The 18703-nt window shown below is 34.2% G+C and overlaps 1 pseudogene; it reads left to right on the top strand.

The window, feature by feature from the left end:
* The first annotated feature begins 458 nt into the window (after nt 1-458).
* On the top strand, nt 459-1304 carry LOC112624361 (annotated as a pseudogene).
* Nucleotides 1305-18703: the final 17399 nt, after the last annotated feature.

Genomic DNA, 18703 nt, shown 5'->3' on the forward strand with positions numbered 1-18703 from the left:
CATCTCTCCAAACTACTCCAGCTGTAGTCTCCGCCTTTCTTCACATTGATCTGGTAAGAATCCTTGATGATATCTGTGATTTTCTCCTTTCTCTCAGACCCTGAGGGCAATTCACATGAAAATTCCATTCTGTCTTGTCTTCAAGACATACTAGGGCTTTTACCACATCAACCTCTAATACTCTTGTCCAAGACTCTATCTGATCTTATTTAGAAATATTGCTATATCTTTATAATTGGCCTCCCTGCTTCCACTCTTACTTTCCCTCCCAGAAATGCACAGTTTACTCTCAATACAAGATCTAGAATGACACTGACACTTACAATGGGTAGGAGATATCATGTCACTTCTCTTGTTTTGTTTTTTTTTTTTTTTAATCTCATTGAATATTAAAAACAAACAAACAAACAAAAAACACTTGGTATTTTACGTGGTTTGGGTTGTGGGTTGCAGTAGCCATGGATCAAGTTGTAAAGCCCAAAATAATAAGAACCAAGAAATTCCTTGAGAAGAGAGAGCTGAAATTCAGTGAAAATATTTAAAATGCCATGTTGATTAAAGAGGAGAATGCAACTGCAACAGTGACACAAGTACTTAGAAATGTGTATACACTGAAAAATCTATGTGGTTTTTTGTATAAAAAGAAAAATATTACAAGACCATTCTAGAATCAGATATCACTGGAATTCTTCAAAGAAGTCAGACTGTTCCTTATTCACATATGGCTCCCATAACAAGAAATGAACAAATAATCTAATAATAGATCATCTGTATGACTATCTTTTGCTAGATATGATAGAATTAGGCATTGAGAAATTTGTCTCATTAATAGACATTAAGAACAGTAAATGATCTGAGAAAACAAAATCCATGATAGTATTTGCTGGTGAGGGTTTTCATGTAAAAGAAGACTCTATTAAGTCTAAACAGTCTTCTTACTGATTTCTTCAGCAGTCCAGGAGTATCAAATATTCTCCCAGCTGGATTAGAGTATGTTTTACACTTCACCACAGAGCAAGGGAAGATTTATTTTCGAAGTTATAAGCTGCTGTTGAAGAAATCTGTTGCAGAATACCACAGATTGAATTGGAGAGATGGAAACCTCAATGGATCTGGTTCTGAGGAGGACACACCTGGCATCAGATGAACTTTATAAATTATCTATGCAAATGCCAACAACTTTCAAGCCAAAGAGGAAGAAAATTATCTCCCATGTGACTTTTGGTATAATTTGTGGAAGGATTCATATGCAGAAGTAAAGCCTAAGCAAACTACAAACTGGGAAAATGAGGGGTTTGATGTGACCTGAAGAAAATAGAAGACCATGAGAAAAAAATCAAAGAGAATTTTTTTTTTTTTTTTTTGAGACAGAGTCTTGCTCTGTCACCCAGGCTGGAGTGCAGTGACCGGATCTCAGCTCACTGCAAGCTCCTCCCCTCGGGTTCACGCCATTCTCCTGCCTCAGCCTCGCGAGTAGCTGGGACTACAGGCACCCGCCACTTCGCCCGGCTAGTTTTTTGTATTTTTCAGTAGAGACGGGGTTTCACCGTATTAGCCAGGATGGTCTCGATCTCCTGACCTCATGATCCGCCCGTCTCGGCCTCCCAAAGTGCTGGGATTACAGGCTTGAGCCACCGCGCCCGGCCGATAATTTTTTTTTTTTCTTTTTCTTTTTTTTTTTTTTTAATTTATTTATTATTATTATACTTTAAGTTGTAGGGTACATGTGCATAACGTGCAGCTTTGTTACATATGTATACTTGTGCCATGTTGGTGTGCTGCACCCATCAACTCGTCATTTATATCAGGTATAACTCCCAATGCAATCCCTCCCCCCTCCCCTCTCCCCATGATAGGCCCCGGTGTGTGATGTTCCCCTTCCTGATTCCAAGTGATCTCATTGTTCAGTTCCCACCTATGAGTGAGAACATGCGGTGTTTGGTTTTCTGTTCTTGTGATAGTTTGCTAATAATGATGGTTTCCAGCTGCATCCATGTCCCTACAAAGGACACAAACTCATCCTTTTTTATGGCTGCATAGTATTCCATGGTGTATATGTGCCACAGTTTCGATATTTTTTTAAAATAATAAAACTTAGCCAACATGCCAAGAGCAATCAAACCACAAAAGCAAACGTTTATAGTACTTTTCCTAGACCCCATATAATCTTTCTCTTTTTCCGTCTGATCTTATATTTTGCTTTTCTCACCCTTGTTCTCTCCATGCAGGCCACTTCGTATTTTCTCTGCACCATAGAAAAGCCAAGCATGTTCCTAACTCACAGCGTTTGTACTTGCTGCTCCCTCTGTGTGGAATACTTTTCTCTCAGATACCTTCATGGCTCCTTTCTGCACTTCCTTGGATTTTCTTCAAATGTCTCCTTTATAGTTAGGCTTTTCCTGACTACTCTCTTTAAAACTGTAATCCCAGACTCTACATGGCACAATCAATTTATGTTCTCAGGTTTATTAAAAAAAAAAAAAAAAAAAAAAGCTATATTCATTTGGCAACTACCCATTTATTTCATTTTTTAATTTTCTGTCTTTCCTCAGTAGATAGAGGATAATTTAAATCTTATGTTTTAATTGCTGTATTCCTATACGAGGACAGAGTTAAAGTAGCTAGTCTGTGATTCATTCATTCCCTCTATTTTCCAGAGAAAGTGAGCTCCTTTTAATTGAAATTTTAGAGAAATAGACTAACGATATTTGCTATAAGCAAGAAATTATCTATCGAATACTTTTTCTAAGATGCCTTTGCTCGAGGATTCCTTACATCAAATCAATATAAAATCCTATGAGACATGATTCTTTGAAGAATGTTATGAAAAAGAAACAAGATTTGAGGTATAAATGGATATTTCTCATCATTTAAATGCTCACTACAATGTGAATAATTACATAAACCTCACATAAAAAAAAACTGATTTATTCATCTGAGCCAGATATGTATGCCCTATGCAAGAAAAGGGTCTGGAGAATGCTAGAGACCTTAGGAGACCCTAGACAGATCTCAGAGGTCTCTCTCTGCTTCATGAGAGTCTTTTAGTTGTCTATATTCTTGAAATTGTTAATAAAGATTGAAACTGGCTGAGCTTATGCAATGTGAATATAATTCAACAATTCTATGTTATGTGTTATCACCAAACACTTTAAACAGTGCCTGAAATATTATAATTTATGAATATTAGATGTATGAATAAATAACTATATTGTCCTCACAGTGCTCTCATGAAAATATTGAGTTTTTTTATTTTAATATCATTAGGTAATCACTTTTATTTAAAATGATAAATATTGTAGATGTAGACTATTTTTTTAAAAAACAAGAGGGAACAGAGCTGTTTCTTTTTATAGAGATTTACTATTGTTTTTTGTTCCAATTTCATTTAGTTCTGCTCTGTTCCTGTCATTTGTTTCCTTCTGCTGGGTTTTAGTTTGGATTGTTCTTGTTTCTCCACTTCTGTGATGTGTGACCTTAGATTGTCTATTTGTGCTCTTTCAGACTTTTTGATGTAGGCATTTAATGCTATAAACTTTCCTCTTAGCACCACTTTTACTGTATTCCAGAAATGTTGATAGGTTGTGTCACTATTATTGTTCAGTTCAAAGCATTTTTAAGTTTCTATCTTGATTTCATTGTTGACCCAAAAATCAGTCAGGAGCAGGTTATTTAATTTCCATGTATTTGCATGGTTTTGAGTGTGCCTTTTGGAGTCGATTTCCGATTTTAGTCCACTGTGGTCTGAGACAATACTCAATTGTTTCTTTGTTGACTTTCTGTCTTGAAAACCTGTCTAGTGCTCTCAGTGGAGTATTAAAGTCCCCAACTATTATTGTGTTGCTGTCTATCTCATTTCCTAATTCTGGTAGTAATTGTTTCATAAATTTGGAAGCTTCAGTGTTAGGTGCATATATATTTAGAATTGTGATATTTTCCTATTGGATTACTCCTTTTTATCATTATATAATGTCCCTCTTTGTCTTTTTTTAGCTACCATTGTTTTAAAATTGGTTTGTCTAGTATAAGAATACCTACTCCTGCTCACTTTTGGTATTCATTTTCATGGAACATCTTTTCCACTCCTTTACCTTATGTGTATGTGAGTCCTTATGCATTACGTGAGTCTCCTGAAGATAGCAGACACTTGATTGGCGAATTCTTATCGATTCTGCCATTTTATATCTTTTAACAGGAGGATTTAGGCCACTTACAGTCAATGTTAGTATTGATATATGAGGTGCTATTCTATTCATTGTGCTATTTGTTACCTGAATACTTTGTGGGGTTTTTTTCTCCATTATGTTATTGTTATAGATGTGAGATTTTAAGGAGATTCTATTTTGTTGTATTTCAAAGATATGTTTCAAGATTCAGAGCTCCTTTTAGCTGTTCTTGTAGTGCTGGCTTGGTAGTGGTGAATTCTCTCAGCATTTGTTTGTCTGTATACAAAATTTATGTTTGATAATTGTTTTGTTTAAGGAGGCTAAAAACAGAACCCAAATCTGCTCTAGCTTGTAGTATTTTTGCTGAGAAATCTGCAGTTAATCGGATAGGTTTTCCTTTATAGGTTATCTGATGCTTTTGCCTCCCAGCTCTTAAGATTCTTTCCCTCATCTTGACTTTAGATAACCTGATGAGTATGTACCTAGGTGATGATCTTTTATGATAAGTTTCCCAGGTGTCCTTTATACTTCTTGTATTTGAATGTCCAGATCTTTAGCAAGGCTGGGAAAGTTTTCATCAATTATTCCCTCAAGTATATTTTCCAAACTTTTAGGTTTCTCTTCTTCCTCTGGAACACCAATTATTCTTAGGTTTGGATGTTTAACATAGTCCCAAACTTCTTGGAGGCTTTGTTCATTTTTAAAATTACTTTATCTTTGATAGATTGGGTTAATCTGAAAACCTTGTCTTCAAGTTCTGAATTTTTTTCTTCTGCTTGTTTGACTCCATTGTCGAGATTTAAAAGTGCATTTTGCATTTCTCTGTGCCCTTGATTTCCAGAAGTTGAGATTTTAAAACAATTATCCTATATTTCACTGAATAACTTTTCTTCCATATCCCGAATCATGTTTTTAATTTATTTAAGTTGGGCTTCACCTTTCCCTGGTGCCTTCTTGATTAGCTTAATAATCTATCTGAATTCTTTTTTTGGCAATTCAGAGATTTGTTCTTGTCTTGGACCCATTGCTGGAGAGCTGGTATGATCTTTTGGGGGTGCTAAGGAACCATGTTTTGTCATATTACCAGAATTGTTTTTCTGTTTACCTCTCATTTGGGTAGACCATGTCAGAGGGAATATCTGGTATTCAAGGGCTGCTGTTCAGGTTCTTTTTCCCCATGGGGTGCTCCCTTGATGTGGTGTTCTCCCACTTCCTCTAGAAATGGGGCTTCCTGAGACCTGAACTGCAGTAATTGTTTTTGTTCTTCTGGGTCTAATCCCCCAATGCAACTACAAGTACTCCACTACTGGGGAGTGTCTACAAAGAGTCCTGTGATGTAATCCGTCTGCAGCAGGGGAATGAAGTAGACTCTCCGAGGGTCTTGGTTGTGTTTTTGTTTAGTGTACTGTTTTTGTGTTGGTTGGTCTCCAGTCAGGAGGTGGCACTTTCAAGAGTGCATCAGCTGTGGTCCTACTGGGAGTATGCAAACTTGCCCTAGGGACACCTGGTTAAGCATTTAGGATTCTCATGTGGTTGGCTGGGCCATAGAGCTCCCAAGATATTATGTCCTTTGTCTTTGGCTACCAAGGTGTGTAGAGAAAGACCACCAGGTGGGGTCAAGGACTGGTGTGTCTGAGCTCAGCCATTCCTTGGGTCAGCGTTGCTGTGGCTGCTGTGGGGAATGGGGGTATGGTTCCCTATCCAATGGAATGATATTCTAATGGGGATTATGGCTACTTCTGCTGAGTCATACAGTTTGCCAGGGAAGTGGGGGAAACAGCAGTCATTGGCCTCACCCCATTCCCATACAGCTGGCAGTCCTAAGGAGAGGTCTCACTCCCACTGTGCCCCCTAAACAGTACCCAGCCAATGTCCAGGCAGCTGGTGACCAGGACTGAGAACTTGCCCAAGACCACAACCCTTGCTGTTGAGAGACCAAGAGAACTCACAGTTTTTCATGTCTTTAGGAGCCTGCAGTGGTGATCCCGTTCCTTCAAAGAGTCTGTGGATTTATCTTCTTTTTCACATAGATTTACTAAATAGGGCAAGAGAAGTGATATTGTGTAGCTAATATTTATTAAAGTTCTTGGGTAAATTAATCCTTTGTGATAAACATACATTAAAATTTTAAGTCAATAAAAGCGTCTTCTTTTAATAAATGCTCTGCTTTGTCAATAAGTTTTTGTTTAATCTTCCTCTCAAGTATACATGTCAATAACCTTTGGAAATACTTAAATAAATATTTCAGTATTTTTGGAATGTCCATTGTCTTTCCTAGCAAGTAGACTTATATGGGAATTGAAATTTATGATGAAATATTAGAGAAAGTACACAGTTAATGTAAAATTAGGATATTGGTTATGTAAATATTTGACAATTTAGTGCTCTAATCCATAGTTAGCTGAGTTGTCTTTCAAGACTTGTGCAAAAGAGTTCCATTTTTTTTTTAAATTCTTAATTATCTGAAAATTCAATTTGATAGCAAACTTTCTTAATTAGGTTTTAATGAAGAATGTGAAACATATCTTTTTACTCACCATTTATTATTCAGTGCTTCTCTTTGCATTACTCCAGCCTTGAACTTGAACCCATATGAGTCATTGTTTTTTTGAAATTTTGTCCATTCTGTTTTAAATTCATATTGAAGTTTCCTTGTCTATCACATTACTAAAATAGGTATCATTTCTTTCCAATGGCACAGTTGAAGGAATATTTTAACAGCACCATTGCTACAAATTGCATATGAAGGAAAAATTTGTGTTTATTAACTTTCATGCTGAAAAAAAGCAGAGAATAGGAAAGAACAATGAATACATTTGTCCATTGCAGCCTCTCAATTTTGTTATATCTTTTAAGACTTTAGAGGAAAGTTGTGTGACTGAATATGTCTAACAATAGATATCTTGGACTGAACACGTATTTAAAAAATAAGAGTTTTCTAGGAAGATGACTACACTTTAAAAATTTTAGCTTTATGCATGATATGGTGTATGCTAAGCCTTTACCATGAAAGAATATCACAATCAGCTAAGTGTTTGCCATTTCTGATGGTGTACAAGCTCCTTGAAAACCCTGTATCTCTTCCTGATATGTGTCAAACACTTAGCTGATTTCGAGGAACTAAGTGTTAGCTCCCGTCAGAAGTCTATCATCTGAAGTCCGGATACCATCAGAAGTCGAATTGTTTTTCTGTTTACCTCTCATTTGGGTAGACTATGTCAGAGGGAATATCTGGTATTCAGTGGCTGCTGTTCAGATTCTTTTTTGGAATGTGGGAAGAGCGAACGCAGAACTTAGCTATGGCATTTTACTGTAGTTTAGTAGGGAAATATTATTGTGGTCCCTATGCCTCAGTTTAAGTGAATTCCCTGCTTGTATACAAATCATGATACTGTTTTGGGGGTGCTTAAAAGGCTATTCTGTAGAGTTTGTTGTATGTTTTAATCGGGTTCGTAACATGAAATATTTATGAATTATAACATTTTAGTAACACTGCAACTTAGTATGAGATTTATCTTTGACTTAAGTAATGTGTTCATAGGCAAGACATTATGAGTCTGAAAAATTGTAAGGTTCCTGTTGATAGAAAATACAACAAAATTTATGCAAAAGTTTGCATTTGCCTATTTGACGTATATAAAATTTACACCTGAACATTGTTCCTTCACAAAATAATATTATATATGTGATACAAAAAATAAATAATTTGTATTTTAAACTTTATTAAGGTGCCAGTTCTGGTTTTACAAATAGTGAGTTCTTACGTCGTTATATGCAAACTATCATAATTTGGCCAGTGGGAGCTCATTTAAGATGACTGTCATGTCATCTTGCTGGGCGCGGTGGCTCGTGCCTGTAATCCCAGCACTTTGGGAGGCTGAGGCGGGTGGATCACGAGGTCAGGAGATCAAGACCATCCCAGCTAGCGCGGTGAAACCCCATCTCTACTAAAAATACAAAAATTAGCCGGGCGTGGTGGCGGGCGCCTGTAGTCCCAGCTGCTGGGGAGGCTGAAGCAGGAGAATGGCGTGAACCCGGGAGGCAGAGCTTGCAGTGAGCCAAGATCACGCCGCAGCACTCCAGCCTGGGAGACAGAGCGAGACTCCATCTCAAAAGGAAAAAAAAAAAAAAAAAAAAAAAAAAAAGATGACTGTCATGTCATCTAAAATATATAACATTTAAAAAATCTTATTTTTTTTCCGCCAAAAAAAAAAAGGTATATGTCGTATAATCACTACGTACCTTTCCTGAGCCAGATATAGAAACAGATATGCATCAAATAAACCTGCAATTCCTCTTAGCAGAAAAGGATATTAGTAATTATAATCTGAGCCATAGTAATTATTTGAAATTTGAAATTGTGAAGTGGCTTTGTGTTGGAGAAATTAATAGGATAGTGGTTAAGAAAATAAACTTTGAAATCAAGTATTCTTTTGATATTTTTACAGTTACTCTCCAGCACTACTTCATAATGTACTTAGGCATATATATGTACTTAAATATAACTATATATCTAGGGATTTTCTACACATTTTGCTCATTTAATGTAATTGTTGTTATAACTAAAATGAAATTAGAATTCATATATAGATTTTTAAAGGTAAAATAAAATGTTTGTTTTAATTTGGAGAACAACTATTTCTGTCAAATCTAAAAGAAAATATAATGTACATGTTTCTTTAGTATAAATATAGATGTTTTTAATTTTATTTTTGTCAGCATTGTGTTGCAATAAGAGAAGATTTCAATTTAATTATTTGCCTTCAGGAGTTGTCAGATTTTCAAAATAGTAGCATATATATCTATAGCTATAGGGAAAACAAATAATGTATTTATACTAGATCTTAGCCAAAAGGCTGAGAAGTGAGCCAATAATATATTTAAATTACAATGTTATGATTTGCTAAATAACGTGTTTAAAATAGAATAGTATGTCTTAAAATCATAGGCTACAATGATCAAATTACATTAAACACTCTAAAATACAATACAGAAAAATCTTACTGTTTTAGTGTTGAGCCGTATGAAAAAGTTTCTATAATGATATACCTGAGTATAGAACACAAGGTGATGGTCTGAGATGCAGGCTTACTTCTTATAAATTCTCCTCTAGATAACTAAGAATTAGGCCTAGCCAACCTGAACACAGTGCCTATTGCCTAAGAAGTGGTCCTAATTTAACTTTGAAGACAAAGACAGCTGGATTTAAAACATATTTCAAAATAAATGAGGAAACTATGTAAAGAATCTTTCTGAAATTATACTTTTTTGCTCTTTGATTTTTCTGAGCCAAACTATAGATTGAGTTTATTTATATGAATATCTACAAAAACATACACATCTAGGCACATTAATGTTATTGTGCCTATGTATGTAACTTATATTTAACTGTCAGTTTTATATAATCATTTTCTCAGAAGCATTCTCAGGTAAGTGTAGACAATTAATTACCTCAGTACTACTAATCATTCTAAAGATTAGAAGGTTACAAAGGAATTTCAGAAAATATGTACAACTTAACCTCAAAGTACTTGTAATGTTGCTGATATTGTTTATCTCAGAAAATGTTACATCTCAAAAATTAAACAAAGTTTAAAAGTTTAATTAGAACAATATCTTTGGTCCACATGGTCTCAAAATCATCTGAATTTTATGAGCCATTTATGAAAGACAGTAGTATTTTTAAATATAAGAGTTCCAGAGCCATCTTTATATTTACATAGCCTCAAATTTTAGCTTAATTCAAATGATCTGATTTACAATAGTAAAGATAAGAAATATAGAAATTAAACGTTCCATTAAATTCAGCTTTTATGCAAAATCCAAATAATGTCTTGAAAAGATATTTTATGCCCTTAAACAATTTTCCCTCTAGGAATGCATAGTCACCTCAGAGATAAAACGACATTAAATTATCTTTAAGCTAATAGGATAAAACAAACTTAGACTAAATACCACAACATAATTTACCTTGCCAAATAATTTATTTATAAATGGGTGTAAAGTAAATTTTGCTCAAAGTTTAACATTTAAAATTTGTTAGTCTTCAGCTGTAACTCTGATTTCTATTCAGTATTTTTGAATTAAGTGCAACCAATTTCTGTTTCTTAACTAACTTTAAAATATACCTTTTGCCAAAAGACAAACAGAAGTACCTTCTATTTTTCTTTGTGAGTTTGTGGGCATGTGCGTGTGTGTGTGTTGGTTGTATTTTTTTGTTGAATTTGGTATAGTTGATTACTGACTGCTGATCTGCTTTGAATTAGAATATTTTTATTCTTTAATTCTGGATAAATTTGGCTTTATCTCATGGATTCTGAGGCTGTTTGAAAAAATAATGTTTCATTTGCATTTCTGCTTTTAAGAATTTAAAAAATATTAAACTGGAAAATTTTAATTTTAGATACATTCTAAATTAATACTAAGACAGAAGTCATTCTTATTCAACTATATTTGCATTAATTTAATTAGAAGAGGAATTTGTTTTCAGTATTTCTTAGCGCATTGTAATTAATTAATTTAAAACAGGTTTTGAAAATACTACGAGGTCAGATACTGCAGTCCAGTTTATCAGTAACCTCCCAAAGTGTATTTTTTAGATGACTTGCATATCAAGATTTAACAACATAGAACCTTACTGCACCCATAAATAGTACAAAATTAAATAATACAGAAGTTTATTTTTCTCTTAAAAATAAAAAAAAAAAAAATAAGAAAGAACCAGGGCCGGGCGCGTTGGCTCACAGCTGTAATCCCAGCACTTTGGGAGGCCGAGGCAGTTGGATCTTGAGGTCAGGAGATCGAGACCATCCTGGCTAATATGGTGAAACCCCGTCTCTACTAAAAAAAATAAAAAAATACAAAAAAGATTAGCCGGGCGTGGTGGTGGGCACCTGTAGTCCCAGCTACTCCTCGGGAGGCTGAGACAGGAGAATGGCATGAACCCGGGAGGAGGAGCTTGCAGTGAGTGGATATGGAGTCACTGCACTCCAGCCTGGACGACGCAGCGAGACTCCCTCTCAAAACAAAACAAAACAAAACAAAACAAAAAAGAACCAGGAGTTTTGTCACCTCAGTCTAGCATAATGACTCCATAAAGCCATCAAGGTAGCAGGTGCCTTCTAGATCATTGCACTGTCACTCCAAGGTTTTGTTCTTAGTCTTTGTGATGGTTAATACTGAGTGTCAACTTGATTGGATTGAAGGATGCAAAGTATTGCCCCTGGGTATGTCTGTGAGGGCACTGCCAAAGGAAATGAACATTTGAGTCAGTGAACTGGGAGAGGCAGACCTACCCTCAATCTGGGTGGGCACCATCTAATCAGCTGCCAGAGTGGCTGGAATAAACAGGCAGAAGAAAGTGGAATGACGAGACTTGCTGAGTCTTCCGGCCTTTATCTTTCTCCCGTGCTGGATGCTTCCTGCTCACGAACAACAGACTTCAAGTTCTGTAGCTTTTGCATATTTGGACCTACAACAGTGATTTGTCAGGGGCTCTCAGGCCTTCGGCCACAGACTGAAGGCTTGCACTGTCAGCTTCCCTACTTTTTGAGGTTTTGGAACTCGGACTGGCTTCCTTGCTCCTCAGCTTGCAGATGGCCTATTGTGGGAATTCACCTTGTGATCGTGTGAGTCAATTATCCTAATAAACTCCCCTTCATATATACATATATCCTATTAGTTCTGTCCTTTTAGAGAAATCTGACTCATACAGTCTTCTTTCTCCATATTGCAACTATCGCCCTGGTCATTGTATATGTGTCCTAAGAAGCAAGATGAAATAGGAAAAGAAAGTGGTAGCTTCCATAGTTAAGAGTCTACGCTGAGAATATCATGATTAACCTAAGTTGCCAATGTTCAGTTCTTGCGTACATCGTCTTCTCTACTCTAAGAGAGGCTGAAAAAGTCAATCTCGTGCATGGTTGCCATTATTGAGATTTCTTTCAGCCAAAGACAGAGATACTGTGATTAAAGTAGATAAATACACATTCATACTATTAACTGGTCATCACTGCCTCCTTCTGTGCAATGGCGCCTCAAGGAATTAAGGAGGAATATTAGAATTCACTTCCTTCAGATTGTTTTTGACAAAAGCTGACATAGTGAAATATTACTCAGGTGTGTTTAAGAGGAATGAAAGTATTACTTCCTGCCTTTTACATTAGCTCCTGAAAGTTCCTTTAACATAAGTTTCCAGCTATATGGAAATATTTGACACAGGCCATTATGCTTTTACAGTAAAATATTTTCAATAATGACTCAAAAAATGTTAACATTCGGACCTCAGTTACCTGCTTAGCTTGATTTTATAATTAGAAATTTTGATTTTGCTTACAAATATATAAAAAATAAATATATATAATTATTTTATCATTATATTACAAAAAGAAAAATAGTACAATGAATGGCCACAAAAAGGTAGACAGTATGGTATCCACTTTGTGTTGGAGAACAAAACATGAAGATGACAAATATATATTTGGTTATGCTGAGTTCGAAGTGTTGATAATACATTTATTTGGAAATATCCTCTAGACCTAGAACAAATATTTGAAGTAGAAAATTGAGGCTCAAAATAAATGAGATTTTTGAAAAGCAGATAACTGCTCTCAATGATTCTAAATCTCTTGATCTCCACAAATTATATCTTGGGATACTAAAAATATTTGTAGGTGAATCTAAAACCCTTTTGAGAAATAGAAAAGAAGTTAATAAACTGGAAGTACCATAAGTTAACATGAAGTAAATGAAGTTGTGACTCCAAGTAAATGTGAAAAACATTTTACAAAACAACCTATCCCAAGGAAGTTTATCAAGCACACTGAATAGATTTTTGCATCATTAAAAAAAAAAAAAGTGATTAGCAATGGATACTGTAATAATAAAGAACCATAAGAATGGCTTTTTTTTTTTAATATGACTGCAAGAGATTTGAAACACTGGCATATGTGAAATTTAAGATATTTGATGAAGCAAACCAAGAAAGAAACATACTGGCTCTATGACACAACTGTTAGGTAAAATAGCAGTTGACTAAGCTACCTTTGAAAAAGTATTTCTTAATAGTCACTAAACAGGTGTGGGCTGAATGGAAGTAGCATACCTCTATGTGGGTTCATTTGCTCTTCCTTGGGTTGTAATTTTCAGTTTTTCTATGACAAATTCCTGTTCATTCTTTGGAAGAAATCAAGCATCAGCTCCTCTATGAGGGATTATCTAACCCTCTACCTAGAGGACCACCTTTAACATATATATGGCACCACACATATGTCTCTTTTGCAGTACTTGCCCAATTTGCTTGGAATGTTCATTTATTTTAGCCACATATATATTTATAGTCCCATGGATCTAAAAATATAGAAGACAAGAATTTTGTCTATTTTAATCAGTAGCTTGAAAAAGTACTTTGGTGCTATGCTAATGAAGAAGTATAGTGAGAAAAAAATAGATATATTTTAGATAAAATTTTAAACATTTTGAAAAGTATTGAATATACCAGGATAAAAGGAAGCATTAAGAGTTTAAAGCCACATACGATTGGTCACAAAATGCCCAATAACTGAATGGGAAATATGTTCTTTTTATTAGTAAGTAATGATTGTGAAAAATAGAGGCATTTTAATCGATTTTAGTTTAAATAAGGACTGACTATGTGGAGGATATTACAATTCTATCAGTATTTCAGAAACATAAGAATGATGTTTAGAATAAATAATTCAAACAACACGGTACTTTTATCTGGTCAGATCACATCTCACTTTTGAGCATTTTGTTTGATTTTGTTATTACATTTATTTAGTGTAACAGTCAAAATGTATAAGGATGTAACAATGAAAATATTTTCTTGAATCACAGTCCTCTATCTTCTTGGTTTCCATCCTTCTCAAACTCTTTCTTGAGTTTCCTTATGTCTGATAAGAAAACACAATTATGAATTATCCCCCCCATTTTACATAAAAGTGTATATATAAGCAATATTTATATTTTGCTTGTTTTCCATTAAAACATTTTTAAAATATTCCCAACTTTGAACATAAAGTCTTTTTTATTATTTTTACTGCTGCAGACTTTTCCTTTGGATAGATTAATTGAATTTTATTCAGTCCTCTATTGATAAACACTTTTGTTGTTCCCAATTGTTTGAAATTACAAGTGATACTTCATTGAAAATATGTCAAATATTTTGTTTCACATAAAGTTGCATAATCAAGTGGGATATTCTTAGATGTAGAGTTAATGTCTCACAGAGTATGGGAGATCATATATAATTTTAACATATACCATCAAATTGACCTCTTAGTATCTCATACTTTAAGTATAATTCTGGTGCAATGCACATATTTTTGTGTATTTTTCTATTAGATTATTAATTTTTTATCATTCACTAGAATCTTCTAGCTTTTTAGCCAGAGTAATCTCTTTTTATGACATAAGTTGCCAAGATTTTTTGTGCTTTGCTATTTATCTTTTGACTTTAGAGTATTTTTGGGTCAGTCAAAAAAAAGTGAACTAATTTTTTGTTGATGTAGTCTGCTTTTTCCAATCTTTTTATTTCTACTTTAAGATTGTGTCATAGTTTTAAAACAAAAGTTTCTCTAATTAAGAAAAAACTTTCTTGTCTTTCTCTAGCATTTTTGTTCGTCTCATGGTTTATCGTTAGAATTTTGATCTATTTGGAATTAATATTGTATAGTTTGAATTATGTATCCAACACTTTTTTCCAGGTCACTAGCTTTTTATTCCAGCAATATTTAGTCTATTTATCCCTCTGTCATCATTGCTTTCAAATGTCTATTCTAGTAGAGGCAGTTAGGATCACTAGATAGTCCAAATGATTCCTTATATATTCTTGCTTGCTTTGCAATTTGGCTGGGACCATATGTGTTTTTGTGTCTGAGGAGCAGTAACCAATTGTATAGTGGATTCCTCTTTTGAATAGGAGGTCATTGAAAGCTGATGTGCCACACTCATCCAGTTTTTCTCCCTTCATGTCAACTCAACTGTCATATGTTGCAGAAGTTTTAATTCCACAGTGGCAGAGCCGTTATCAACCTAGGTACCTGAGTAAACATGAGTAACAAAACCTCGCCAGTCCATACTAGCCATGTAATACGAACAAGAGATACACCACTGAAATTTGGAGGTTAATAACAGCAATATATCCTCTCCTAGCTACAACACTAAGCCATATTTGTCTTCTACTAAAAGCATATGTCTATTTAAACATATTTCTTAAATTTTATTTCCATTAGTTTGTGTGTGTGTGTGTGTGTGTGTGTGCGTGTGTGGAGATACATACCAAGATTGACAAGGAGGTGACTTCCTGTCCTCTTTTTTTATAGCTTAACAGAAAAATATCTCACAAGCCTAGATAGCTTAAAGTAGGAATACGTCAATGACACAGAATTCTAGAGACTCATTTTCTTTTTTTTCTACAAAGATGACTTTACCAATTTGGGAACTAGATTTTTTAAACATTTTAGTATTTACTAATTTCCTTTTACATACAAAGAGGTTTTGCAAAAGAATTACTTGGCCACTAGCACTCAAAAGACATGTATTATCTCTAGTTAAAATGCTGCATTTGGAGTTTAAGACCATCACCATTAATATAAATCTCAAATATCTTAGATATCCATATTTATATTGAATTGCTCTAAATAGATCTACATCTATAATTATTATTAAGGCTTTAATCTGACATATTTATGAACACATTGATTTAATCAATGTTTGACAGTTTTACATTCATGCCAAAAATTGATTAGCAATTTAAAACAATGTGGATGTCTTTAAATGTATAGCTGAAATAGTTTTTATTTTGTTATGGGAGACATTGAAAATTGGATAAAAGTTAGGTCAATCTATATAGAATAGAAATAAAATATTGAAAAAGACTGCCCAGTATTTCTTAGAGTTTACAGAATCTACTGAATTTACAAAAGAGACTGTCTGCCTCACTTTTTTTCCTATAATGTGGAGATAGTAACAGATAATCATTGTAAAGATTTTGAGAACTCTATGCCACAACAAAGAGTGTTAGAATTAACATTATAACTACTTCAAAAATTATGACTAAATTTTTAACAAAACTACAGCTTTTGGAAGAATCAATGGGATATAAGTGCCAATAATTATTAATAACATTATTAACATTAAAAATGTTGACAATTTTCACAGACTAATACTTATTTTTAAGATAATCTTCAACTTAGTATGATAATTTTTTTAAGTTTTTAGTTGTAATAAATGTTCATTATTTTATAAAAGAACATACTTGGAAGGTTTGAAAGATGTAAAAATATCAAATCTCTTTTTTAAAAAAACTCTAAGATTTGGTGGTCGTAATCTTTGGAGGTTGAAAAGAAATATCCAGAAAGAGCATTTAGCACACAAATTAAGTCACTGCGTTGTTCAGACAGCTTTTTTGTCCTACATCATTATTTTCTGTTAACATGGATTCCACTCAAAACAAAACAAGAGCCTGACCGTTTTTCTAAAGTTTTAATCCTTATATTAGGGAGAATGGGAAGAGTAAGAACAGAATAAATTTTTGTGTCTTTCTAAAATAAATATTTATATGTCTCTCTAAAATAAATGTTTATAACCATGGTTAATATTAATAATGGAGAAATAAATCATGCTCTGCCTCATTGATGTCTTTGTCTTGCCTCCTTAGGTGGATATCGCTGCTTATTCCAACATTTGGTCATTGCTAACATTTTTAGGTTGACTTGATTTACAGCATCTTCTGTAATTAAATAATTTCTGTACTCTAGCCAAGCATTATAAGATTCATCTCATGCCTACCTGGACTCTAAATTTATTCTGGAAATTAGCTGGCATGAATTTATTTTCTCTATTTTCATTTGATAAAATTTCAGATACATCAACTGTTTTGCAAGTATTTTATTAAGGTATATTCACTCTACTTTTCTCTCCTATGGATTTTCATGAATTTGATGGCTTTTCTGCAAAATTTTCTAGAATTATATTTTATTCTAAAAACATTATAACTATAGCTCATCTGGAAGAAAACTCATAGAGTTAAATATTGATAAATTTGAATGTTGCTTCTATTGACCTTGTAAATTATTATATTTGATAGTCTTGATTTGATTTCATAGGTGCTTTTGCTTACAATACTTCATGCATTTTATATATTATATACCATATTTATATAAGACTGCATAGAATATATGAATCATATATAATATACATGTAAATATACACAATGAGGAATATGTGCATTATACACATTTCAAATATACACATATGATATACATTAGAGAGTAACAGTCTCTGCCTCTGGTGTCAAATTTTATAAATAAAAAGTGATGCCAGGTGCTATAACGTATTTACTAGCACCACTTCATCTTCCTCTTTCTGTAAATTTCTTCTCAAGCATAGTCTAATTTTAAGATAATTCTTCTCTTTCTGTTTTCAAATTTTGTGCCAGAAAATAACTAGAAATCATTGGTATACTAGATTCCATTTCCCGCAATGTATATGTAATATTTATGAGTTGTGTTAGTTAAAACCAATGCAAGCAGAGTTTCCTCTGTTGCAGTTATCATTAGGCAATTTAATTTTTCTGTCTACTAAGATGTTTGTTTGCCCTTCAACTTTCTTAAACATTTTTCCATTTTTCTCTCTGCAGTTTAACCTATCAATTGATGTGTTGCAGTATTGGCAATTCTACTTTATTTTCCAGTTTTCTGGTACATGTTATTAATGAAATGTCTTCCCAGTTGCAGAAACATTCTGTGTATCTGACTTTCTCAGAATCCCTTTAAAGCTACAGCAGGTAGTGTGACAATTGAATTTTTTTTTTTTTTTGAGACGAAGTCTCGCTCTGTCGCCCAGGCTGGAGTGCAGTGGCCAGATCTCAGCTCACTGCAAGCTCCGCCTCCCAGGTTTACCCATTCTCCTGCCTCAGCCTCCCGAGTAGCTGGGACTACAGGCGCCCGCCACCTCGCCCGGCTAGGTTTTTTGTATTTATTTTTAGTAGAGACGGTATTTCACCATGTTAGCCAGGATGGTCTGGATCTCCTGACCTCGTGATCCGCCCGTCTTGGCCTCCCAAAGTGCTGGAATTACAGGCTTCAGCCACCACGCCCGGCCGACAACTGAAATTTTTAATGAAATGTTCCCTTTATATAGCCATTTGTGAGTAGTTAATAAGAGCCTAAAACCCCCTTCAAAGTAGTGCATGTGTAGTACCTGTTCAGCTGGTATTGATTCTGTGGCCTTCTATCTTGTCAGCAGCAGAGAATTTGAATCTTCATTATTTTTCTTACAACAGTAACTCAAATAATTTAGAAGTATTTATTGACAGTGGATCCAAGATTAATGCAAATGAATTTGCTAGGAATAAGATAAGTTGGCTGAGAACTAGATGAAGTTACCTGACCAGAAAGGGAGGTGGTAAAATGACCTCAGAGATGATGGCTTTCTCAGTCTGAAGTGGTCTGAATTCATTCTTTCTTATGTCTTGACCACATGTTGCTGAGATTTGATACAGGTCTGGCTTCAAA

The sequence above is a fragment of the Theropithecus gelada genome, chromosome 5 (assembly GCF_003255815.1).
Source record: "Theropithecus gelada isolate Dixy chromosome 5, Tgel_1.0, whole genome shotgun sequence".
NCBI lineage: Eukaryota > Metazoa > Chordata > Mammalia > Primates > Cercopithecidae > Theropithecus > Theropithecus gelada.